The sequence below is a fragment of the Typopeltis vanoorti genome, chromosome 16 (assembly GCF_054136105.1).
Source record: "Typopeltis vanoorti isolate ZY-2024b chromosome 16, IOZ_Tvanoo_1.0, whole genome shotgun sequence".
NCBI classification, from domain to species: Eukaryota; Metazoa; Arthropoda; class Arachnida; order Uropygi; family Thelyphonidae; genus Typopeltis; species Typopeltis vanoorti.
This window is the reverse complement of record NC_143564.1, coordinates 51,518,558-51,546,215: the sequence shown is the minus strand read 5'-3', so window position 1 is coordinate 51,546,215 and position 27,658 is coordinate 51,518,558.

The window sequence follows — 27,658 nt, the reverse complement described above, 5'->3', positions numbered from 1 at the left end:
TAGACTTCATTTTCAACAGCAGTAGAATCAGCAGAATCACTTTTCATTATTTTTTCCCTAAAAATATTTAATATAATAAATTTCACTGTATTTTCATGTTTCACGGGTAAAAATACTTTTACAATTATAAAAATGAAATTTGCTGAATCTACAATTTTAAAAGTTGTTATTATTTTTAAATTTTAAACACAAACAATTGTTATACATCAGTGTACTGGCGAACACAGAACTAATGTCCAGTGGACAATCCGCTGATGACAGTTTTAGGAACATCTGATTCTCTAGTGCTTTTACTACGATTGCATATTTATTTTCAAACTTTCGTTATAGAGGAGTCGAAACAATAATTCCAGTAATCTATGCACTGCCAAATAGACTAATTTTTGTTAAATTACCGAACGAGTTTGTGGCTTAATATATTTCGAAAAATTATGTTTTTTTTTTTTTTAAATAAAAAGTAAAGAAGAAGAACAAGGGGCTCGCAAATTCGAGTAAAATTTAACAAAGAGTTCGCACGAGCCCCTTATAGCTCACCACTGTTTATAAGTTACCTGCCTCTCATGGACAGGTAACTTATCGATATTAAAAAAGAGAGATTAAACAGATTGGAAGATATACCTAAAACGGAAGTGAATCTAAAGTTTTTTCTTTATTTGTGTGTGTGTGTGTGTGTGTGTGTGTGTGTGTGTGTGTGTGTGTGTGTGTGTGTGTGTGTGTGTGTGTGTGTGTGTGTGTGTGTGTGTGTGTGTGTGTGTGTGTGTGTGTGTGTGTGTGTGTGTGTGTGTGTGTGTGTGTGTGTCAATATATTGAGAATATGCCATGCATTTTCTCCTACAGTGCTTATATGTGAAATTCTCGGAAGGAAGAAACATGAATAAAATGATAGTATTAGTAATGTACATTAACTATAAATTGTGCCATTATGTTTTACTTCTTTTCAATAATTGCCTTTATAATTCAAATATTGTTTATGAGAAATCATTCGAGCTTTTCATGTCTGTATTGGTTAAACAATTATTGCAACAGTTAGATTTTGCTTTCTTTAAGAGATCTGTGAATGCAGAATTCGCATCTGTTGTGATGTTAACATTCACTTGACTTGATGTCCTCTTTGTTTACTTGGAAGATTATCTGTATTTGGAGTTAATGAAAATATTTCTCGAAAGTAGTCAAGGGCTAGGTTAGCGCTGGCGTTTTATGAGAATAATCCCAAAAAATTAGAGTTTCTAAAGCACGAGATATTAGAACATTAAAATGATCTAAAAGAGTAAATTTGGAGGTATCTGTAGCTAAAACTAATACACAGAATGAGACTACATTTTATATTGAGACTTTCGAATGCATGGGGTGATGAATTCCTCAAAAAAAAAAAAAAAGATTTAGTACCAAAAGTCGACGATAGGGAAAATTTTGGCGCTGGCGGAGCCGAAAGTAGTCAAATATTTGCAGTAAACGCAGGCAAAAAGGATTATGCAAATTTTACTGTGCGTACGTGACAGCAGCGCCACCAATTCCACTTAAAAAGGGATTGTAAACGTTCAGGCAGTTATTCGAATGACTGACGAATTGTGATCTACTGTATATGTGTCCTACCTTGCCTCAGCATGCTTTACTTGTTAAGTTGTTCTACCTTAAACAATGCCGTAGAGGCCCTTCGGGAATTAAAAAGCCTTCATAACCTGCGGTTCTATGTCAGCCGTAGCACTGAGAGCTATGATTAAGAAGTTTGAAGAAACTGGATCACTAGGAGTTAGACCTGGCAGAGGACGGAAATCAGTGCAAGATGGGACTGTAACAGACGTTGCTACTGCAGTGTTCGACGACACAGGGATCAGTACTGGTCCAAGCGCCCTTGCCATAGCTCGCAAACTTGATATGGCTTATGGTACAGTCTGGAAAATCTTACGGAAAATGCTTCACTTCTATCCGTATAAGTTCAGTCGTGTGCAAGCACTGACTACCCCAGATTATGATAAGCGCATGATTCGCACTAATGTTTCTTGCCGGAATGGAGGTCGACAATGACTGGCAGCACTCACAGCTGCAGAATTTGGGCATCTGAATATCCCCAAGCGATCCAGCAAGTACCACTGCATTCTCAAAAAGAAACCGTGTGGTGTCGTTTCACAGCCGATTTTATAATAGGACCATACTTTTTGAGCGTATTACCCCTACAGGTCCTGTAACCTGCTACATTACTGGAGAGATGTATCGAGGAATGCTGGACAATTTTGTCATCCCATTGCAGCAAAGACAATCTTTGGACTCCATAAATTTTATGCAGGATGGAAGACGGCCACACCTTAAGCGTTCAGAACAGCGCCTTTTACGTCTGCATTTCAGTAATGAGAGGGTTATCAGTCAGTTCTTTCCGACGGCATGGTCGCCTCGATCCCATCCTCGGACATCATTCCATCTGACTTTTGGCTGTGGGGGTATTTGAAATCCGTTGTGTATGTTGGTGGCGTTCCCAACTTACATGTCTTGAAAGAGAACATAAAACGGGCTGTTATGAATCCGACTCCTTAAAAAGCTCAGCTGTAGAGCACGTGCACACTGGATGCAGTTTGTTGTACACAAGGAAGGTCAGCACATTGAAAATCGTGTATGTGATCCAGGGGGCCCTGATTTTGAAGAATAAAACATAATTTATTATCATTGTAACGTGCCACATATCCAGCTGGAATGAGTGATGCGGCTGTTGCTTACACCGTCGAAATGTTATTATTCCATTATCTGCCTTTAATTTAATTACTGCTTGTTTTCTGGTCCGCCGGCGCCAAAATTTCCCCTATCGGTGACTTTTGGTACTAATTTTTTTTTTATAGGGGAAATCATCTCCGCATGCTTTCAAAGTCTCAATATAAAATTTGGTCTCATTCCATTTATTGGTTTTAGCTACAGATGCCTATAAAGAGGGAAAGTTATTTTATCGCCACCCTGTACATCATCCACTGTATCCACTGTATAGTTAACTAATCGCCAACTAATAATATATATTACTAATTAACGATTATAATAAAATTTGATATATTCAACGGCAGCTGAATGTAATTATAACAAACATTAATCGTCATAGTCGACAGCATGTCTTCTCTCCAAGCGGCTACTTATTGGAGGTCTGAATTAATTTTGCAAAATGACCAGTCTCTGGAGTAAGGTTTTTGAATGACTTAACCCTTAATTCACCTACCGCATTAATTTTCCAGAATATTAATGTCTCATAAATACTCTTGGTACTGAATGCAATTATAGTAAGTGGAATTGTTGTTGCTGTTTTTTTTCTCCAAACTTTGAATTTCTATCTCAAGATCTCTATATTAGATAAATTTTCATGCACTTTTCTTCTACTCTGGTGTTCCTTGGTTATTGCTAAATCAGAAAATTACACATATTTTTTATGTGCAGCGATATGAGGCATATTTAAGTTCCATATATCGATCTGTTCTGTCAGTTTTTTTAAATTTGAAATCCATAATATTGCATACCATATTTCCCACACATGTTCCAGACTACATATCAGACATGTCTTTAGTTATAGTTTGTATGAGCAATCATGCTGAAAGAAATAATCATGTGGTCCACTGCCTCTTTGTTTTGTCTCTGCACAGTGAGCATTTTCTTTCGGTTATAAATATTTAAACATTTGCCGTTATTACATTATTTTATAGAGTCTGATCAGAATCAGACCTTATTTCTCTTTCATGATGGTGGCCTGATGAACTCATTGCCAAATTGAGCGATCGTAAAAATTTTCTTCAAAGTTCCCTCGAACATTGAGTATGGAGTGTTTATTGTTTTTTAACTTTCTGAATGTTATGCAATATTTTCTCCTTATACTACAATACTTTTCTGAATCTACTACACTTAATACTTTTTCTTTGTAATATTCAATGTATATATTCTCTGGGCTTTCATTGATATATTCATTCAACACTCACTTTAATTCTATCGTTCCCTGACTTCCTAAAATAGATTAGTTCCACTTTTTCCTATTCTGTATAATCAAGAACTTCTGTTGATCGCTCATATTAACTTTTTCATGATTCCCACCTAAGCAAGGCTGTAAAGTTATCCTTCATTAATGTTGTCGACCAGATAAAGGTAAGATAATTTGAAAGGCCTGCTCTCTTCATGAGTGTCTCAAAACACATTGACAAACACCCGTGCAACATTACCTGTCGAATTAAAAAAAACCTTATGGTTAGACAGTGAAGACGCTATTAATTCCATTTTACTATATTAAATTTACTTGTAAATGATTTTTCATATTTTCAAAAATGCAATTTATTTCATTTAGCCCAAACATGCAATGAATTACACGACATATTACTGATATATTCAAAATACTAAATTTCATTTACGCCTATTTAAACATACGCGAATCATATTCTTTTAAAAATCCACTAGTTTAGCATCTGAAAATGGCATGATTTAAAAGCTAGAAAAGTAGTAAAGTTAATTAAAACTCATTCATCCAGAGAAAATGTCTTAAAGGAAAAAATTACTACGAACACAAATTGAAAAAAAAAAGGTATGAACTTAGCTCATCTGAAACTTTTTGCTTACGGAATGCAGACCAAGTCATACGAATAGCATTAGGAGCAATGCGATTAATATGCAGATATTATGAAAGAGAGTAACACTCATACGAGAAAGGTGAAAACCGTAGAAAAAACATAAACCAGTACTTGATGCATACAGAAAAAGAGAGCTCCAGAAAACAAAGTATTCGCTTCCTTCACAAGAGAGCAACATCTCACATAAAGCATTCTGATTTTCTCCAGTTTACCTACGGAAAAATGTTTCTGTTGTTTCTCTTAAAATTTTATTTGTACAATAAAAGGAACATCTACAAAATGTGCTAAATAAGAAGTTAAAAAGATTACCACTCCCTCCTATCGGAGAAACATGAAGAAATACATTATCGTACTTATCGAAATAGCATCACACATTTCACGCCTCCAGGCCATTTTCCACAGGAGAAGTAATATAATAAATGCATTAGAGAATGACTTCGGCTGTGGCAGAATACAGAATACACAAAGACTAACACATGATAAACAATTATAATTCGAAGAATAAACTTTATTTCATACTTCCGTGCTATTCTAGAAACCAGATCTAATTCGAAATTGCAGCATTTTCTTACTAAAATGATTAAGTTTTTTCCTCTTACGTATATGAATAGCCTTTCAAATATGTCAAAGCTTAGAAAATATGATAAGATCGCATAATTTGTAAATGGCTGCGAATCGCGCAGTTTAGTAATCGCATGGTAAAAATACAATGCAAGAATGGCAAAGGATATCAGCAAACTGTACAGAGTGTGAACGGTGCTGACACGAATAAAAATATTGGACACGTGTTTGCTGAATAGACCTTCAATGAAGCATAAAACATATCAAAGCTATAAAACGAAATCCTCCATAGAATTTACTGTGTACGGAATCCATTTTTATTCTTATTAAGAATAAATATGGATTCCGTATTAAGAAAAAAGAAGAAGATGAAGCTAACTCATTTTTCTGGAAAACCGAATCGTTCGAAGAAGCCGCAGAAAAATAAAGATAAAACCTCGTTTCGGCTTTCGCTGCTGATCTTCTGATCGATTCAGCACTCGCATTGAGCTTTAGGAGGTGCGTATCTTTTGCAGTTATTTTTGTTGTTTCTAAGAAGAAGGCGTATTCATTAATATGGATTCAATGCTGTCTGAGAAGACATCCATTCGTCCAGTAAATGGTTTCCCCTTGCCTTTTAATATATTAATCACCACAACACAAATATTACAAAAGAAACAAAAAAGCAATTAACCTCCACCTTGAACTTTTGTTCACGCCTTTGGATACAATAAACGAAATGACAAGAAAAAAAGAAATAATAATAATAAAAGAACAAAATTTTTAATCTGGTTTCTTTCTGACCTGCATACAACATTTGAATAGATTTCATATGGTATGCCATGATTACTGTATTCGTAGATTTTACGCAAGTAATAAATTTCACGAATACTCTTAATGAGAATCCATATTATATTCTATAGGATTCTCTTCGACTGGAAATGACTGAATGAGTTTAGAATGCATGAATATTTCTGTGACCTTTTTACATGAAGTGGAGTTAATCGTTTTCATACAGAGGTGAAGTAAAGAATCCCTCCCTCATATAAACCTTGAATTTTTTCATCTGGATGTACAAGAAAAACCTACCAGAAGGTACCAATGAATAACTCAATGAATACATATTATGCAATGGGCCAGTGGCATTACTCGCTTGGGCTGTAATACCAAACATTCCCAACCAACTAGTATTAGTGTACGAGGTTGGTGGCTGGGTCATTGGTTTTGTTGGTGTGTTTGGTCTAGGCATATATGGTGCTATAATTATTTATACATCACTCATAAAAGAATTATTCAAATCATCTCCAAAAACAAATATTTAAAGTAATATTGAGCAAACGTGTTGGAAGAAGAGTGGAAGGAATGTTTTGCAGCAGAGAAATTTACGGGGTCACACTCATTATGGTTTATATTAAGAAAATATTTTGTGTTTGTTTATTAGCTTTCTCTGCACTCAGTATTGAATAGTAAATTGCCTGGTTCATTTCGAAACTCCACTAAGCAAAAAATTAATAAAATATTAAGTCAACTTTATCTTTCAAAAATACTTTTTAAATTACTCTTCGTTAATTATTATTTAATAATTTACAGAAAATACGAAATTTGGATGAAAATTGCCTACTGGATCTCAATAATGACATTGTCAAGACTACTGATGAGTTGGTCAGCTTTCAAAAAGGCAAATATCACTTTATGTATCATATTTCTTTCTGCTTTCTGTAGCATAATTCGTCAAGAAATTCCTTTCTGTTACGTTTCTAAAATACTAGGAATCACTGTCATCATTCCGAATGTGTAGCTTTGGGTGTGTATGTGTTTGTGTTCACATTTTATATCACTAGCGACATAAAGACTGACAGTGATGTATACATTCCTTATAAGCACGTTAGAGAGATAGAGATATTTTCGTTTGTTGGAAAGAGAACACAAATAACTTTTATAACGAATTTAACATGAATGTGACTAAGAATAAGAATTAATAATTTTATAGTATAAGAATAAGAAAAATTAGTCGAATAAAACACGCATTTTATAGAACAGCGTATTACATAATATACTGGTATTACAGTTTTTAGTTAATTCAACCGTAATTCCAAAAAATCCGCACAAAAGTCTTTAGTATTGAAGCAGTACAACTGTTATGCTACCCACTTAAGAACCCTTTTATAACAAACATTGAATGACCATTTAATTAATTATATGATAATTACAGCGATGTTCTGTGTGAACGAAAGGATCTGAATGAAATTTCCTCAGCCTGTCAAAATATTGGCAATAAAAATTAACACTTGTAGAATTACGAATGATTCCTTTTAAATTTACAAAACAAGAAACGAAACGAAAACGGGAAACCAAAAATGGTTCAAGATTGAGCTTTCAGTTATTACTTTTCCAAGCAATATTGAGTTTATTAGTTAGAGATGACAAAAGGATTTTTGCGCGTGACTACGAAGTAATCACAATCACTATTGACCACAGTAGCGAATACTTCGTATTTGTCTTAGCGGTGCACAAACATCACAAAAATAAATCCGATACCAGCTTCCTATGCAATCGATTTTATGCATTTAACGCCATGATGGTAATAATTGGTGATTTCTTTTTATTGCCATTGCTGCTCATAATACTGATAAATTAAATAATAAGCAGAAGAGGAATGTTTATGCTGAATATTTTCCACAGGCAAACCATGCATAATAATACGTCGAAAACTCTCAATTAACAGAACTTTGCAAATGCAAGAAGTCATTAGAGATGTACGCCGTGATCCTCTAAAATATGCTGAACGGTAAATGAATATTTTTATATATCATCAGTTTCAGTTAGTAAAGAGTTCTGTGTCTGTTAAAGTAACAAAACAATAGAATTATAATATTTTTTTTATTAACGAATGAAATGCACTTAAAGACAAATCAAAAATCGGGAAAACAAAACGTAGTAAAAATACTTTAGAATTCATGTGAACCTATTTACGCTTGGAATTTTTTCTTTTAACAAAAACAGCACTTCCGGTGTGTTTCGATTTATAAGAGTAAACGGAGCTTACAAATACTTCAGAAGTTACTTAACGAATAGTTGTAGGAGCAGTTCGTCATATTGCCAAATGTGACTGTAATTATGGGCTGTTTTGCATCATTCAATGACTGGACTAGAATGATCGTGTAGGTAATGACTGTCCCCAAAATCTGCAAAAATACAAACACAATGAATTAATAAGAGGAAATATTGCTTACAAAAATTATATCTATGATTACAGAGTCATTGCTTCATTAAAAGCATATAGCATAGTATTTCCTTAAAGATAATCTTTTGTACATGAGTGAATTCATTACAGTTGCATCGGTGGTGCAATTACGATCTAGAGCAGCTAGAACAAAAATGATATTAAAGCATCGCTTCTTATATATCCAAAACGAAAAAGAACAAGTTATTAAATTTTGATTAAAATGGGTTTAAACGGTGTTAAGATATGTTCTTTCTTGTGGTTATATCAGTTGCTTTAATAATATTTTTATTATAGATGTGCATCAGAATTTTTTAGTCCCCCCCCCTCGTCTATCGAATATACTTTTTGCAGTAACCGACAATTTGATCCTCTTAGATCCGTTTATCTGCGATGTATGATGTTTTTTTTTAATGTAAATACTTAAGCTTCAAAGTACTTAGCGCTCAAATATTTCACCTATTTAAGTCTAAAACTGTAGTGAAAACAGAATTATTTTATTAGGTACGAAAACCTGATGTTTTCAAAATGCACGCCTAAGTTACTTTGAATTTTTTATAACAACATCAGTAATTAGAGAAAACAAAACTGTGCTACTATATTTTAAATCGTAAATCAAGGTAATAATTCATCACGTTTAAAATTATTTTAACTGCTTCCAAATTTCTAAAATGAGAGACTGTTTTGATGCGATGCTAAAGTTCTAACCTAAAATAAATTAACTTTTTTTTTTATGGAAGGAATTCTTTCGCTTTCTAATAAACGTGATATGTCCGCGCGGTTAACCTAGTGGCTGTGCGCTTGGCAATCATATTCCTGGGAAGATTGTGTCCTAGGTTCGATTCCCGTCGGTGACGTGAGGAGCTGAAGGACCTCCCCTCAGCTATAGCCACGTTAGCCGTCTTGGGCGTGGACAGTAGAATCCCCCCCCCCCAGTTTATCCTATGGTTTTTTCATCCCGCAAAGCAGGCAAACTGGCTTTGAAAACTCAACACTACGGACATAGGATACATCGGGGCGTAGGGTTGACCACCTTATCCTGTGAACGGTTTGAGGTCCGATGATTAATAAACCCTCGACATCGCAAGGTAAAAGAGGGGAAAAGGAAGATGAGATGATGAGATTATAAACGTGATATCGCGCGAGATCATCCCTGAAAAAAAAAAGTCAAATTTTCTGATAATTTGTGAGCCTTAACATCACTTGAAAATGCATTAAATATGACCAATTTTGCTCACAGATCCTTCATGCAGAATATTTCCTACTAGTGATATGCCTTTAATCAGTTGATGCATTCATTAAAACAACATCTACCCTTTGGCACAAGTAAAGTTTCCGTCATCTTTATGGAAAGATTGAGTTAGCTGAAGAAACACACATTTATAGGTCAATGTTATTTACGATCTGCCAAAAAAGATTCGAATAGCAGGTTAATTAAATCGATTACAAATAACTACAGTTTAAAAACAGTAGTTTAAATAAATACACTAGTAAATTGTCAGCTTTATGCAGATCTCATTGGTATCCTTTCTCCAATCGAGGAAGCTAACATTTCCTCAACCATTGAAGTCTGGCGGTATTAATTTAGGAATGAATATTTTCTTCTTTATGTGAGAATGTTATATCTCACACCAATGAAAAATATATATGTGTGTGAAAGAATAAGCATCGTTTGTAAGTGTAAGTGATCTCAAAGCGCAGATATCGATACTGGTCACAGCATATCCTCGAAAAGTGCCCAGAAACTGTTTTTGAGACAACTGTTATTTGCTTCCTCAAGTTTCTTGTTCAATGCAGTATCAACGATTCTTATATTGCCAATATAACATGGATACTATTTTACAAATATTAGAGAAAAAATCACCAGAAATTAACAGATACATTTATTTGGATTAGAATATCAAAATACGTATGTTTCTCATTTTTTCATATAAAGACGCTTCAGTAATAAAATCTGTACTTATTTTCAGATATATTATGCAGATATCCACATATGCAAACATTCCTTCATCTACAGCACTTTCGACAATTTTTGGCCTGTTAAATGAGATTATACTTTCATCCCGATTTTTTCGATCCTATTCCATCCTTTGTTTGTTCGGTATCATTTTTAAGTTTATTAAAATACTGTAGCCTCTAAGTAGTTAGCTCTAATTAACATTAATTGCAATCCACATTAAGCAGTAGAATAAATGCCAGCTTAATGAAATTAGCCTTAATTGAAAAATAATGGAAACGTATCCACCTGAAAGCAATAGAATGGAAAAAAATCTCTACATGTGCAGCTAAACTTCTAAATTACGACAGAAATGTGTTTGCTTACGGAAATCGACGGTCAGTGCCTTGAAAAGAAAAGTAGCGTTTGTTTGTTGCTGCGACCAATATGGGGAATATATCTAGATGAATTTGATGATTCTGTTTTCTCAAATGAGCAGCAGACTCGACTTTAGCTAACTCAGAATATGACACTTCTAAAATGTTCATATATTGGGATGAAATTATTGGTCGAACTAGAACACAGAATGATATTACTGAATATCAAAACCCATAAATTAAATACAAACGTGATCTTATTATATTTCTTAAAATATTATAGAATCTATAATAATACTTACCGAGGTCATGAGTGCCAGATCCACGTTGAAGAATCCCCATCCAGAAAAAGTTGGTTTGTCATCTTGACATGTTGCCAAGAACACCATGATCTGAAACATAAACAAGTAAGCAGATTTTTCTCTTGCTGGAATGTTGCACATTTCATATCTTTGCAAAAATGAGCGAATAGCATCAACAAAAGAAAGAATGTCCTAGTGCAAATTACTTAATAAAAGATTTAATTTAAAGTAACAATTTCATTTACGTCGTTCATTGGCACGTTGTGTTGAAAGTTGTAATTTCTTTAACAATCTTCGATTATCTTCCAAGCCTAAATTTCACATAATAAGGAAAAGAAGAAATAAAACAAATAAACTGAGATATTTGGTCAAAATTTATAGAGATTATGGCAGTAAAAACGAAAACTTTATGCTTTTCTTACAAAATCGAAAAAAGTTGTTGCTTAAAAACTAAAACTGGATGAAGACATTTGTTTCTTCGTTCATACCATTCATGGGAAGCAATGATTTGCGTACAGAAAATATAACAGATTATCTCATGTAAAAATTTTACTTCGATACAATTTTCGTTCAAGCAGCAAGAGCAAATTTAGCATGAAGATCACATTAAACAAGCACATGTAAAAAAAATGAAGATTCAGTAATTTTCATTTTATCACGTTTCTATATTCCTAGCCTGTGAGATACATGTAACGGCATGGAGAAACTAGTAATGACATAGAAACAGTATATCATGATATTTTATGCTGTGCCATTCTTTTCATTTTTACATAACTCTTCCTCCGGTTGTCATTGTGAAGTTCATTATGGTGGAAATTCTAACCTTGGTGTTTTTATTCCAAGGGTAAATATCATCATGGTTTAGAAATGGCTCTAGGTAGATTTTTATTAGCTGGGAATCATATCTGTAATATATTCACCAATACCTATTTAGCTTTGATCACTGGCGTAGGGAAACACGCAAGAATTTTCCGATTTCCAAAGGCAAGTAGGCGAGAGCTTGGGACAGATACAATGATGTTCTGAAAGGTCTAACTTGTAAGAAGATTATCACCGTTGCTTATTTTAGCTGCACATTTAGCGTTCTTTCTTTTTTTAGCTCAGACTGCCTCACCAATCTGACCTAACTGCTCTCCATTAAGGTGAAAGGATAATAGTCTTGAAGGTTTAGACCTCCTTTTCTGAAAAAAAAAAAAAAACAGACAAAGTTGCTCAAACTCTCTCTCACACACACACACACACACAAACACACACAACATTAATTTCCTCGGTATGATACTAAACCATAATTTCCTAGAAAGGTTGTCCGAAATTGTTATCGCATTTCATTATTTCATGTATGGTAACTGCATTTTTGCGATATTTATACAAAACTTCATGAATCCCACGAATCCCACTTGAATTTCAGATATCACAAAATGAGATATGACAACACATATATTATTGACTATATAGGCTAAATACGAACAACAGGAACAATACAAGTGATCGAGCAGAAATTGAAACGTGTCTTGAAAAGTGACTTCCCATCCATGACTGCAGGATTGTAGGTTTATCGCGAAAACTAGATCAGCTCTTCGTATTCGTTCATTGGAACTCGTCAATGTGCCGCGTTCAGCTGAACTGATAGACTTCCAACGAGGGATGGTAGTCGAGTGGAACATCAGTGGTCTTTCTGTCCATGACATTGAAATCTGTCTCAGTATACCGAAATCTACCCAGTTGTTTATGTCCTTCATAGATGGAAAGATGATGGCACTACCACAGCCGGAAAAACCCCTGAAGGGCCCTCGATACTCACTCACCGAGATCTGAATAGCTGTTGAGTTCTTTGAGATTCTATAAGGAACTGGTCATTATAGTGCATGATCAATTGCCGGCCGAATGGTTATTAAATCCGCTATCCAACAGCCTGCGGATAGCGGACTTAATAGCGGATTGATTTAATCTCTCAATCTAAATTGAGAGATTAAATTCATCACCGGGCGCGAGACCACCATCTTATTTATTGGAGGCCTGCAGTGGTTTGAAAGCGTTCCATGTTTCGTCTCTACAGCCGAGTGGCTATTCGGAACTGTATGCCTGGAGAAGGAGTGTCCTTGGTTAGTTTCTTGTCGACGACGCGAGGAGCTTAAGGATTTTAATCAGCCATAGCCAAGTCAGGCCCCGTTGCTTATGTCATTCGTAGATGGAAGTTTGATCATGCCGCCACAACAGAAAATCGCCCTGGGAGACGATTTCACTCTAGCATTCACAGGACCGTAATCGCAAGTCTGTCTCGAAATGTTGGAGCATCTCGCACATCATTAGAGTCAGAGCTCGCCAATAACATGGGAAATACACTTTGGGGACGTCTGTCAGTACTATACTAGTCAGCAGTGAGTTACATACCTTAGGTTACCAAGGCATAGCTGCTGCAAACAACCGACACATCATCACCCCCCCCTCAGCGTCAACGACGTTTGAACTGGTATCTTTCAGACCGTTCCTGTACCATAGATGATTGGAAACGGGTTCTATGCAGCGACGAATCACTCTTCCAAATGTTTCACTCTTGTGTTCGTGTTTGCATGTGGAGATTACCTGGAAACGGTTCTGGCAGACCTCATCATTCCACTTTCAAGATGAAAAAATAATTGTGGACGAGCCCAAAACCATGACGTCTAATGACTATCTGGACATTCTGGACAACATCGTGCTTTCAACGCTGTGGAATTACATCGGCATTGACCCCTGCATGTTTTGTCACAACAATAGTCCAGTCCATACTGCACTGCGTGTCCAATACTGGTTTTCATAAAGCAATATTGATATGTTGTTGGTCTGGCTCACAAACCAGACCTCATTCTGCTTCTAACATCTTTGGGACGAATTCTAACACTCAATATGTTCGGCTGTAGTAGTGTTTTAACATGACTGTGTAGTGGCGTAATTGTTTCACCTTAAATATTTTGTGTTTTGTCCGTGCTTCCTGCATAAGAGTGGGTTGTTCACAGAATATCAGTTTTATCATTTTATCTTGCAACCATTGTAGCCTGTTAAGTCTGTAGTCTGCGCAGAATGCGTATGATGTGATTGCATATCTTAAAATGTTTTCACATAATGCTTTATAGATTAGTATTTTTATGTGGGTTGGGGCAATGTCTTTTAATCTGTATAGTTTGCTTGCTATTATCCTAAGCTTGGTATGTAGGTAATTTATATGGCTATTCCAACTTTGATCAGCATCGAAGTGAAGTCCGAGATAGCGTGTTGTTTTCACCTGTGTGATGGTTGTGATTTTAGGTTCTGCACTTTGTGTATAGCAGGATGAATGTTTGATAGTGAGATATTTAGTTTCTATGGGCAGGATTTGGGGGTTTTTGAATATCATTAGCTTTGTTTTCCAGGGTTTATACATATGCCGTTTTCGGTTAACCAGTTAGTGATTTGATTGATGTCGAGTTGCATATTTTTTTAAGCGATATTTGCATTGTTGTGGATGGATACTATGGCCGTGTCGTCTGCATACTGGAAGATTTTACTTTTTAGGGGGAGTTGGCTTATGTCGTATGTATGTATATGTTAAATAGAATGGGAGATAGGACAGCTCCTTGCGGTACTCCACAGGTTACATGTACCTCTTTGCTGTATGCTGATCCTATACGTGTGATGTGCTTTCTGTTTTTCGTGTATGCTTTAAACCACTGGAGTAGTCGACCTCCAATTCCTATATGGTAAGTTTCGTGAACAAGGTTTTGTGTATTAGTGTGTCAAATGCTTTTGTTAGGTCAATGAATGCCACTAATGTTATTCTCTTTTTATCCAATGCAGCGTTTATTAGATCCGTGAAATCTTCCAGGAGTGTTGCTGTTCCTTTATTTTTTTGAAAGCCATATTGTGTTTTAGGTATGATTTGAAATTTTTCAACGTATGTGGAGAGTTTCTGATGTACAATGCGCTCCATGATTTGGTTGATTACAGGCAGCGTGGCGATAGGTCTGTAATTACTTATGATGTTTCTTTTTCCCTATTTGTGTATGGGTGTGATTATTAATGTAGTCTTCAGTGTTTCAGGTATGTGTCCCGTTTCGAAGATTTTATTTAACAGTCATTGTATAACTGGAAGTAGGTCGGTTGAGTGTTTCTTGATGTCTTTTGGTCTGATTCCGTCTATCCCCGGTCCTTTGTTAGGATTAATTTGTTGAATTGCCAGTGATAGTTCTTCTTTTATTACTGCGGGGAACCACATCGACTGGGTTGCTCGTGGACCTAGTGGAGAATGTTCGTTTGTGTGAGGAAAGGTTGTTTCTTGTAGCTTTTGGACAGAGTTCACTAAATGCTGATTAAAGTTGTTTGCCAACTGTTTGAGGGATTTGGGATCGCAGGCAAGGCTGTGTTTTATTGTTTCTGAAGCAGTGGTTCTGTATATATTGTCCAGCATTTCATTAATCAGGTGCCAGGTTTCCTTTATATCATTCTGAGCTGTTGTTAATTTGTTACTGTAATAGTTTCTTTTTGCCGTTCTAATCTGGGTTGTTAGGAGATTCCGTTTTCTTTTGTATTCAGCTTTTTTCTGTTATTATCAAAAATATTATTATTAAAATGAAGGAAGTTTCGTCAGCCTGAACAGTAAAAACAGAATTTATAATGGATATCAAAAGAGTAGCTAAGGAAATACTTCCAGAATAATAATAATAATAATAATAATAATAATAATAATAATAAAGAAAGTCCTTTATGTGATTGGATACATAAACTAAGGATTTGCTGAATTCTACGCAAAAGGAGTTCATCCCGATAACACATTAAGATGTATATCCCTGGAATATTTACATAATTCAAAATGCAACTGCGTATACGTAAGCATGGTTAAGTACTTTCCAAGGGTCGGATAATTTTGGTTGTTTCCTTGTTTTCAATAGCTGTATATTTGATTAACTCAGTTTCCATTATTGAAACGTGATTCATCGTAAATTGTATTCTGTAAATGAAGTAATTATTCGTTACTCGAAAACTCGTTTTGTTGGTCGGTTGGTTGGAATTCTTCCATAATTAATTAAAGCTAGAAAGCCATGTCTGCTAACTTGCGTACGTTCATTATGGCAACGTGCCTGTATTGTTGAAGAAAAACCCAGTTTCATAGAGGAAAATTCCTTCCAGCTCTGGGTGAGACTGGCTAACTTGTAACTCTGCTCTCTCTCCACGTACGCTATAATATTTTCGGAGCGACTGTGGCTACGTAATATCTGAGATTTTTTAACTCTCATAGTGAAGCCAATATTGATATGAACGGCTTTTTGATTATCTAACTGTAGGGGAGAAAATATAAGAGTGCGACATATAACAAACATAGGTACTGATTAATGAAGTATTCTGAAATTAAGCGAACTTTGCAACAGTACTGAAAAGAATTATAGTTTTTTTTTTTTAATTTCAGCAGCTAAAATGTTATATTAATAATAATAGATAAAATGCAATAACTATTATTATTTGAACAATCAGAGAACTTTGAACAGTCAGAGACTGGAATATAAACTATACATAAAAAAGTATTATGTAAAAAGACCAAATTAACTAATCCATGGTAATCAACTGTTTAAAATTAAGTGATTGATATTCATGTATTTACTTACACTGTTCTGTTCCTGCAATGAGAAAGATCCAATAGGAAACTGTTTCAAAATGAAGGAGGTTTCGTCAGCCTGAAGAGTAAAAACAGAATTTATAATGGATATCAAAAACGTAGCTAAGGAAATACTTCCAGAATATAATTACAAAAGTGTGCTTTGTAGAATTTCTGAGGACTTAGAAATTCTACAAAATTTGATTTTCAAAAATTCTTCATTACTTTTATTATTACCATCTATTTATATAAAAATCACTTCCCTAAGATTTGTTTCTTCACCTTTCTTTATATATCAATGTTCTTAGCTCATTTCATTCATTTGCTAATGAAACTACACTGCACTCCGATATTTCACTTAAAATCTTTCCAATTGTGCCATTTTAGGTTTTTACTAAACTCACTTCCACTTCTTTTCTTTATTATCTTACCTACTATTTTATTCAAATTCTGGAACTAAGTACTAATTTTCCTTCTTCTTCAAAGTGTCTATTTTAATCCACTCGTTAGTTCCGGCTGACTATTTCCTCTGTTCTTTCTTATACTAAATAAACTTTTCGTATTGTTTAGCTAGCTGGTTTCTGTTTTATTCCATTGCAGACCTTTATCTTCATTGTTCATATTAATTCATATTCATCACTGTCTCTTAAAGCAAGTAATACGACACACAACTATTCTTACTCTTCATTTTAAAATCTCTGTTTTATTGTATTCTTCGAGTAATTTGTTCAATATTGCCTCACTGCCTCTGACTCAGATACTGATAACAGTATAAAATATCCCAGGATTGGTATTATTGTGTTTTAAATAAGACCTACAACATTCTATGTAATAGAATCTTCTCAATACTCCTTCAAATGGTTTTATCTAAACCTTAAGTATGTTAATGTTATTACTGATATTTCATCATAAATAAGAAATTGACTAACAGAAGTGCATGATTGACGTGATAAATGTGAAGTGAAGCATGGCGTAAATATACATTCATATCTCTATTTTATTCGGATTTGAATCCAGAAATTTTAACTTATTTTGAAACAGCCATTAACCATTCTGATATTCTGCAAATACAATAAAGAAGGTTCATGGAGTTTAAAGAAGTCAAGTAGCTTTACTTTCCTCGGTCTTTGTTAAGCAAAGCTGTTCTCAGCAAATCAAGCCGGATGACAGGAGTAGAAAATTTTAAAATAAATTATTAGGGAAACTGAATATCTTAGCACGAATCTGATGGGTATTCGAAAGCATTTGAATGTTGGTTGGCATAACATGAATGGGAAAAATAATATTCAGGAGAGAGGAAAAGAGAGAGAGAGAGAGAGAGAGAGAAGACTCTTTTTCTTCCTTTTGTCTTATTTATTTAATTCTTGTCCTTTATTCACCATTTTTGATTTTCATTTTTCCCCAAGGTTGCACATTACATGGAATGTCTGATTGCAGCCTTTGATTTCATATCATTAATTAATAATATGATAACTTAAATCTGGGTTCTTTCTCTCTCTATATATATACAATATCAATGGATATAATCACTCTATATTGCATACTTTTGTAACAATTATTACAAACATTACATACATTTGATTACATATGATACATTACTTACTTTTGTTTACATATAATACATACATTACATATTGGTTTACATGTGATACGTACATTACATGCACTTGGTTACATATGATACATCTTGGATGAGAACTAATTTCTCTGTTTTCATCCTCGAAGCTTATATGTAAGCTTATCTCTGAGGATGACACCAGTTGGTTATTATTTATTTATTTTTTTTTGCTGTGTTGGGAAGCTACGAAATCTATGATTGAGAAATTTGCGCGCGCGCACGCACGCGCACACACACACACACACACACACACACACACACACACACACACACACACACACACACACACACACACACACACACACACACACACACACACACACACACACACACACACACACACACACACACACACACACGAATGATTTCTCATAAACAATATTTGAATTATAAAGGCAATTATTGAAAAGAAGTAAAACATAATGGCACAATTTATAGTTAATGTACAATACTAATACTATCATTTTATTCAAGTTTCTTCCTTCCGCGAATTTCACATATAAGCACTGTAGGAGAAAATGCATGGCATATTCTCAATATATTGACACACACACACACACACACCACACACACACACACACACACACACACACACACACACACACACACACACACACACACACACACACACACACACACACACACACACACACACACACACACACACACACACACACACACACACACACACACACACACACACACAATAACTTCGAATGTATTGATGCGTCGCTGAACTGGAAGCCTGAACGAATATATTGTGTTTCATTAAGTTTGTATGGTATTTTGGATGCGTGTTTCTTGTTCGTAGTATGTCCTTAGCGCTCTTTTCAAGCTATTGTAGTTTGTAAGGTTTCTGTATTCAAAAGGTAATTTGTTTATCATGTCTGGGATGTAGAAGTTTCGCGTGGCTTATCCGTAGTGATTATTGTATTTATATGTGATATAATTAGTAGTCTGAGGTCTTGTTATACGGTATGTATTTCTAACTCTCCTGTGGTTGGCATCGAAATAATGTTTTAGCAAGGCTGCATAGTGGCATAAATGTTTTGCTGTCAATATTTTGTGTTCTGACATAGCAATGTTTATAAGGTCGTGATTTTCTCTTTGTTCCCACAAGATCAGTTTTGTCATTTTGTGCTGTAGTGACATTAATCTATTTAATTTGTAGGGTGCACAGAATGCATACGTTATTATAACGTATCTTAGTATATTATGTCATAGTGTTTTGTATATTAGTCTTTTTAGGTGTATGGCAACTGTGTCTTTTAACCTGTAGAGTTTGCCACTTATTGTTCGGAGTTTGTTGCGTAGATGGTTTATGTGGCTATTCAAGTTCATATCTGCATCGAAGTAAATGCCAAGGTATCGTATTGTTTCAATCTGAGTGATTGTAGTGGTTTTGGTGTTCTGTGTGTTTTTTGTATTGGAAAGTGGATGTTGGATGATTATATATTTGTTATCAACTGGTCAAATCAGTGGATTTCTGAATATCATTAATTTTGTCTTTTCTGAGTTTAGGTGTATGGAGTTTTTCGTGAGTCAGTCTATGATCAGATTTATGTAATGTTGTATATTTGTTTGGGCTATGCTTTGCGTTATTATGGATGGATATTATTGCTGTATCGTCTGCGTATTGGAATATCATATCTTTCAGAGTTAGCTGATTAATATCGTGCGTGTAAATGTTGAATAGAGTTGGGGAGAGTACAGCTCCCTGTGGTATTCCACAGGTTACTAGTAGCTCTCTGCTTCGGTTTGACCCGATACGTGTGATATGCTTTCTATTTTGAAGGTAGTTTGTAAACCACATCTGAAGAGGCCCGCCTATTCCAACATGCCTCAGCTTTTCTAACAAGGTTTGATGTGTAAGTGTATCGAATGCTTTAGTTAGATCAATAACGACTGCCATGGCAATTTTGTTTTGGTCTAAGGCAGTATTAATTACGTCTATAAAGTCTTCCAAGAGAGATGTTGTTCCCTTATTTTTCTGAAAACCATATTGTGTTTTGGGAATAATATTAAAGATCTCAGTGTATGCTGTGAGTTTCTTCAGTATGATCCGCTCCATAATTTGATTTCTAATTGGTAATGTTGCTATGGGTCTGTAATTGCTGATTAACTTTCTTTTTCCTTGTTTGTATATGCTGCATTTTCTACGTTGGATTTCAATTAAAATTTTTAATAATACTTTTTTGCTTCTATATTATCTATTTACAACACATGTTCTTCTAATATTAACAATAAAGACTATACAGAATTTTTGAATACAGAGTATACAGAATAATAATAATAATAATAATAATAATAATAATAATAATAATAATAATAATAATAATAATAATAATAATTTTTAACACTTTATTATGTCTTGCATACATATAATAATTACATTATAAAATTATAGAAATTAAGAAAAATATAAAAATTACATTTTTTTTTCCAGATAAATTACATACATTATATGAACACAATTATGCATAACAAATACTTTCTCGTACATAAAGTTTTTTTTTTAAATAATAATAACAATAACTGTTTATAACGTATATTATTATAATATTCATAATAATGATAATTACAGATGTTATTAATTATTAATTAAAATTAAAAAAAAAAAGTTTAACATTTTATTATTTCTCATTTGTAATAATAACAATTAATAATAGTAATAATTACAGTTATTATTTCTCATTAATTTTTATTTATATATATTTTTTATTTTTATTTTTAAAGTTTGAGAAAGAGTGATTATTCATACAAATTTCTGCATCTGCTTATAAGGATTACTTGTAGATGAGTGAAGTAAGTTAATCCTACCTACTTAGAAGCTTGGGTTAGCTTTTATGAAAAGAGTGGGATTTAGCCTTCATTATTTGTGTTGTTGCTACTGTTTGTGTATGGGATGTTGGCATTGGATGCAAGTGATTTGCGATGTGTATATTAGTGTTAATGGTTTCTTAACTTTATTGGTATATTTTCCAGAGTTCGTTTTTTAATGTTCTGTAGTTAACTACGTGTTTTAACTTTCTTGGTATGTTGTTGAGTTGCGTGGGTATCTGATGTGATCTCACAAAAGAACCGTATGAGTTGATGAGGGGTGTGGGGATGTAGAGAGTTGTTGTAGGTCGTGTTATACCATATGTGTCTCTGTTGTTTCGGTAAGTGATGTTGAAATAATTCCTTGTTAATGTCATGTAGTGTTTCAGGTTTTTAATGCTCAGAATTTTGTGTATCGCCATGTGCTTATCAGATATTGGTTGCTGCATGTAATCGTGTCCACTGTTGACACGATTTTCCTGTGTAGTGTTTCTAATTTTGTTAGGTGGCTGTTTGATATATTTGGATAGACTGTTATTCCGTATCTGAGTAGGGATTCGCAGATACCGTGATATAGGAGTTTTTTTATGTTGGGTGGAATAATATTTTTAACTTAGAAGAGTTTTACTGCGATGATCCGGAGTTTAGTGTGTAGGTATTCTATATGTTTTGTCCATTTAAGGTGGGAATCTATATAGAGACCGGGGTATTTTGCGTGTGTTACAGGTTTGATTTCGGAACATTGGCAGGTATTTTTGTTTTTAATGCAGAGGTATGTGTGACAATGTATCGATAGTGATGCGGGGCGTATGATTCTTGGGTTGTGTATTATCAACATCTGTGTTTTGGTGCTGTTGATAAGAATTGCGTTTTGGTGGAAGTATGTTGTGATTTCTTTTAGGTCTTGTTGTGCTTTGCAGAGAGTCTGTGTGGATTACTAGCAGTGCAGTGTCATCTGCGTATTGAAATATTTGACTTCTTATGGAAATGTTATGAACATCGTTAATGTATATGTTGAATAGAGTGGGTGATAATATGGCGCCTTGAGGTACACCGTGTTTCATTTGTGTACTCTGACTGTGACATGTACCTATTTTTGTTACTTGTGTTCTATTTGAGAGGTAGTTCTTGAACCATGTATGCAGTGTTCCTCTTATACCTATTGAGTATAGTTTGGTGAGTAGTATGTCATGTTCAAGTGTGTCAAATGCTTTGGTTAGGTCCAGCAGTATGAGGAGGGCGTACTTGTTTTTGTCGAGAGCTTTGTTTATTGTGTAGGCAATGTCTTCTAATAAAGTAATGGTGCTTTTTGTTTTCTGAAATCCGTATTGATTTTGTGAGATGATGTTGTACGTCTGTAAATAGTTCTGTAGTCTGGTGTGTGTTATTTTTTCTAGAATTTTTGAGATGACTGGTAGTGTAGCTATTGGTCTGTAGTTCTGAGTATCGTTTCTTTTGCCGTGTTTGTATATTGGCGTAATTACTGCAGTTTTTAGTTGTTGTGGAATAATGCCTGTGTCGAATATTATATTCACGAGTTTCAAAAGTATTGGATTTATTTGTTCAAAATGTGTTATAAGATCTGTGAGTCTTATTTTGTCTATACCTGGAGTGGTCTTTGGTTTTAGTTGTAGGATTACTTCTTTCAGTTCTTGTTTTGTTATGGGAGGAAAATACATCGTTTGTTGTTGACTTTGTGTCGGTAGTAGTTTTTTGTTGATCGTTAGTAGTGTGTCTTTTTTGAGTTGTGTGATGTTGTTTGTGAAAGCATGGTTGAATAAGTCTGCTAGTTCCTCTTGGTCTGTGTCCTGACCAAAGCTTTTTGCAATAAAATCTTGTGCTGAAGTTTTCTTTTTTCGGGTTATTAATATTCGTTGAGTGTTGCCCATGTTTGCTTAATGTTGTTGTTATATTCCATGAATTTTTGGAAGTAGTATCGTCTTTTTGCCCTACGAAATTTTGTTGTTAGTTTATTTCTTGTGTTTTTGTATAAGGTTTGTAAATGTGTGTTACTAGGTGACTTTTTAAGTTTTTTCCATAGATTTTCTTTTTCAGTAATAGTATTTAGTATGTCGTCATTTATCCATGGGTTGCTGTTTGTTTGTCGCCTCGTTGGTGTAGGTTTTGTTGCTTTTTTGTATATTTCTGTGAACTTTAGTTGAAAATTCTCGTATAATGTTACAGGATCGTTTATTTTAAGTAGGAAATTCCAGTCTGTATTTTTTACTTGGTTATCGACAATGCTCTTTAGTATGATCGAGTTTTGTCGACTTTTGTGGTGGTGGGAGGGGGGGATATGATACGTAATAAAACGAAATTGAGACAAAGTAGTGATCGGCAATTTTTACGTTAATTACTGATGATGTATATGTATGGATGGGAGCCCGTATGTTGATATGATCAATGCATGATTGTGTTAGTGAGTTATTGAGTATTTCTTCTCTTGTTGCTGTGTTAATGGTAGGGTTTATGCTGTACTGACTTAGTATATCAAGATATGTGTTAGTGGTTGAAGAAGCGTGGTCTAGAGTATTTATGTTAATGTCTCCTATTAGGATGAGCCTGTGTTTGTGCGCGGTTCGATGCAGCTTAGCCATGTTTCTAACTCGTGAAGAAAACTGAGTGGATTATTATCTGGGGGTCTGTATATTGTGTTTATTGTGTATTTGATACTATTGTGGCTATTTGTGAGTTCTAAAATTAGTGTTTCCGCATGTTCGAAGTGAGTTTGTTTTTCTGTCACATTGTATTCTTCTTTGATAAATGCCATAATTCCACCTCCTCTTTTGTTTGGTCTACATAAGTTGTAGGTTTGATAATTATTTATGTTGTATGCTTAAATTTCTGTCATTTATTGCAACTTCGGTCAGTATTAGCGCATCTATGTTTATCATGGTATAATTGAGCTGTGTTATCAATGTTAGCCAGTGTTTTTTTATACTTCTTATGTTTGTGTGTATGATAGTGAAGTTGGTGTTGGTGGAAATGTTGTCTGACCATTTCTTCAAAGAGTCAAAGACCTTGAATTTTATGTTGTCTGACTGGATATGTTCGCCTATGTTTGAGATCTCCATTATATAGTTTTTAAATGAGTTCTAATCTTATTCTTAAGGATGTAAAGAGTTAGTTTTTTATATTGGTAGGCTGTGTAAGTCGGATTCACTTGTAATCATGTATACTCGAGTGTTTTCATTCTTTCTCAAAAATATCTGGGAATTCTTTGTCCACAGGAACTTGTAGTTTTTCTCTGTTTTTGTCTTCCTTGCTTGGTATAGAAGATTTTTGAAGTATGGAGTCCAGTGTCCCGTTATATAGATTCGTGTTGGGAGTTTCTTATCAATTAGGATCGCTGTTGTCGGCCTTGTTTTCTTGCTTGCTGTAAGAATGGAGTCTCTCAGATTTCTGTTGGTGAAACGAGCGATGATTGGTGGCGGTCTCTCTTTATTTTTTTTGTAGTAATACTTTTTGTAGTAATAATAGTAATAATAATAATCTCCAGGTATACAAGAAATAAGAGTTTTTCCCTTTCAATTTATTCTTTACTTTGTACCGAACACAACAAATCATAAACATGCCAGAGAATACAATATTTTTTCTGGCATATTTAAAGCTACTTGCTTTATTCCTTTCATACATTCTCTCACATTTTTCTAATATATGCATTTTACAAATATTTTTATCACGATTACTGATAGAAAACTCCAGCTCTGTAAATATTTCCTAAAAATGCATTCCACATGCATTCAAAACTAATATTAAAAAACCCTTTCTATACATCTAACATTTCAACAATTAGTTTATAGCAACCGCTGGTGTTTACAATTAGCATAAAAACAAGGTCTCACATGGCGTACGATGCTAATAATAATAATAAAACAGAGTATGAAAAGAAATTGGCCATGCAAGCTAAAAGTAATCCAAAAGAAATTTATCGTTATGCCGCAAGCAAAAGAAAGAATGAATGTGGAAGGATAACGTTATTGAATGCAGATGGTATTGTCGAGTGTCGGAAGCTAAGGAGATTGTCGTAAGGTAAGGAGATTGTTCAATTAATGAGTGCTCACTTTGCTAAGATATATCAACTAGGTGCATGTAGCATGATGCATGGTGCTACTTCTACATGGGATGAAGAGTTAGCGGTGCATGAAAATGAGATTGAAGAGCTTTTGCATAACCTGAATAAGAATTTGTCAATAGGGACAGATGGAATATCTGCTAGTTTGTTAAATGAATGAATTGGCTAGACCTTTAACACATTTGTATAACTTTAGTCTCAGCTCAGGAATGATACCACAGGAATGAAAGGAATGTACGATAGTTCCATTGCACAAAGGTGGTGCAAAAACTGACGTGTCTTACAACCGACTTATTAGTATGTCTAGTGTTGTAATGAAGATTTTAGAGAAGTTGGTAAGAACTTGCATACAGAAATGGGTACACAAGCATTCTATACTCTGCAAGGAACAGCATGGGTTTACTAAAGGAATGTCATGTTTTAGCAATTTGCTCATATTTTATAACAATGTTATGGCCCAGTTGGATAAAGGAAATAGATACACTACTATATAAATGATAATGTTGGATTTTTCTAAGACATTTGATAGGATACCACACGATAGGCTGTTGTGTAAACTGGAGAATATGGGATTGCAACATAATCTATTGACTTGGATCAGGGGATGATTAACAGACAGATATCAAAAAGTGGTATAGAGTGTGTTTGAATCTGCCAGATTTAAGGTAACCAGTGGTGTACCTCAGGGATCAGTCTACTATTGTTCAATATATACATTAATGATATCAAACAGGGTATATCATCAGATTTGCAATTTTTTTCTGATCATGCGAAGATAGGTAGGGCAATCAGGGATGCTACTGATATTCGGCAATTACAAAATGATTTGAATATACTGGAAATCTGGGCTAACGAAAATGGCTGTCAGTTTAATTAGTAAGTGTAAAGTTATGCAGTTCGGCGTGATTATAGTTCCAGCAGCATATCATATTAGCGGAGTTATGCTACAAGAAACTTAAGAGGCAAGGGATCTTGGTGTATTGGTAGATAAGAATTTAAAGTTCAAAGGTCACATAGCAAAAGTTGCAAATACAACTCAGAGGATAATTGCTATGTTGAAGCGAACCTTCACATGTAAGGATAAGGAAGTAATTTTGCCTCTTTATACGGCTTTGATAGACTACACTTGGATTACTGAGCGCAGATTTGTCTCCCGGGTTCCAAGGAGTTAAAGAAGCTGTGGAAAAGATGCAAAGAAGAGTTACAAAGATTGTATTCAGATTATGGGATTTAGATTATGAGAACAGATGGCAAGTATGTCTATTACAGACTCTGGTTAACAGGAGAAAGAGGGGCGATATGATAGAGGTCTATAGACTTTTGAATGGGAGTTATACATTTCAAATGATGAAATCTTTCGTTATATGGAAGGCTGAGAGAGATGACGGGGCATCCATGGAATTTAAGGTTGTTCTCAATGAAGAAAGGGGTAATAATTAGGTTTTTCTCCCAGAGAGCAGTGAGTGAGTCAGTGGAATAATTTACCCTTAAGGGTAGTGAATGAGTCCTAGTGTAAATGAATTTATGGGAAGGTATGATAGCTGGGTTGGATAATTACAGCCTCACTCGATGAGTTCTTGACTCCCTGGTGGTCTCAGATAAAAATATTTTTTAACTGTTTACAACGTATATTATTATTATAATATTTATAATGATGATTATTACAGATGTTTCTTTGCAATTTTACATTCTATATATACAATATCAATTGACATAATCACTGTATATTGCATACTTTTGTAACAGTTATTACATATATTTGATTACATATGATACATTACTTACATTTGTTTACATATGATACTTACATTACATACATTTTTTTACATATAATAAATACATTACATACATCGGTTAAAAACAAACAGGAGAAGCATGGATAGTTTTAGCGAGTGAAGAAAGTAGTGACGTTTATCGTAAAGAAAGAAAATTGAAAATTATTGTCTACTCAAGAAGTTCAACAGACAATTCGGGAAATGGCAAAAGCCCTTATCAATAACTTCCCAGTACACTTTCCAGTAAACATTTTCCCCGTATTCTTCTTAGTACGGAAGAATACGGGGAAAATGTTAGAAAACTAAGTTATGTGAAAAAGTAGTTAAAAGAGAGTCAGTGCGAACTTTGGTATGGTAAGGATATGAGAGACAAATAACAAGATGGCAGGAAAACAGCACAGTGTAACAGCGAGTTCTCCCTTAGTTTATGCAGTCAGTACTGTTTTATATTTATAACACAGTACTGACTGCATAAATGCAAACCTATAAATAAATTCAGAAATATAAGATCTGACAATACTGAAAAATAGCAGATTAATAGGTGGAAATCGTCCATAGGAAGTTAGTTATCTAACCCTATCATGTGTTGTTATCATAGAATTCTGTGTATCGTTTGCGGCTAAATATTAGGAATTTGATAATGATATTAAACAAATTCCATCCTCCTATGATTGAAGAGTCTATTAGACTTTATGTGCTGTGTGTACTTAGATTGCTGCTAAGAAAAGACTGAAAATCTAATGTAATAACAATCTGGAATCGGGATTGGGTTCGGATGTAGATAAACCAGTGTCATACCACCACTAC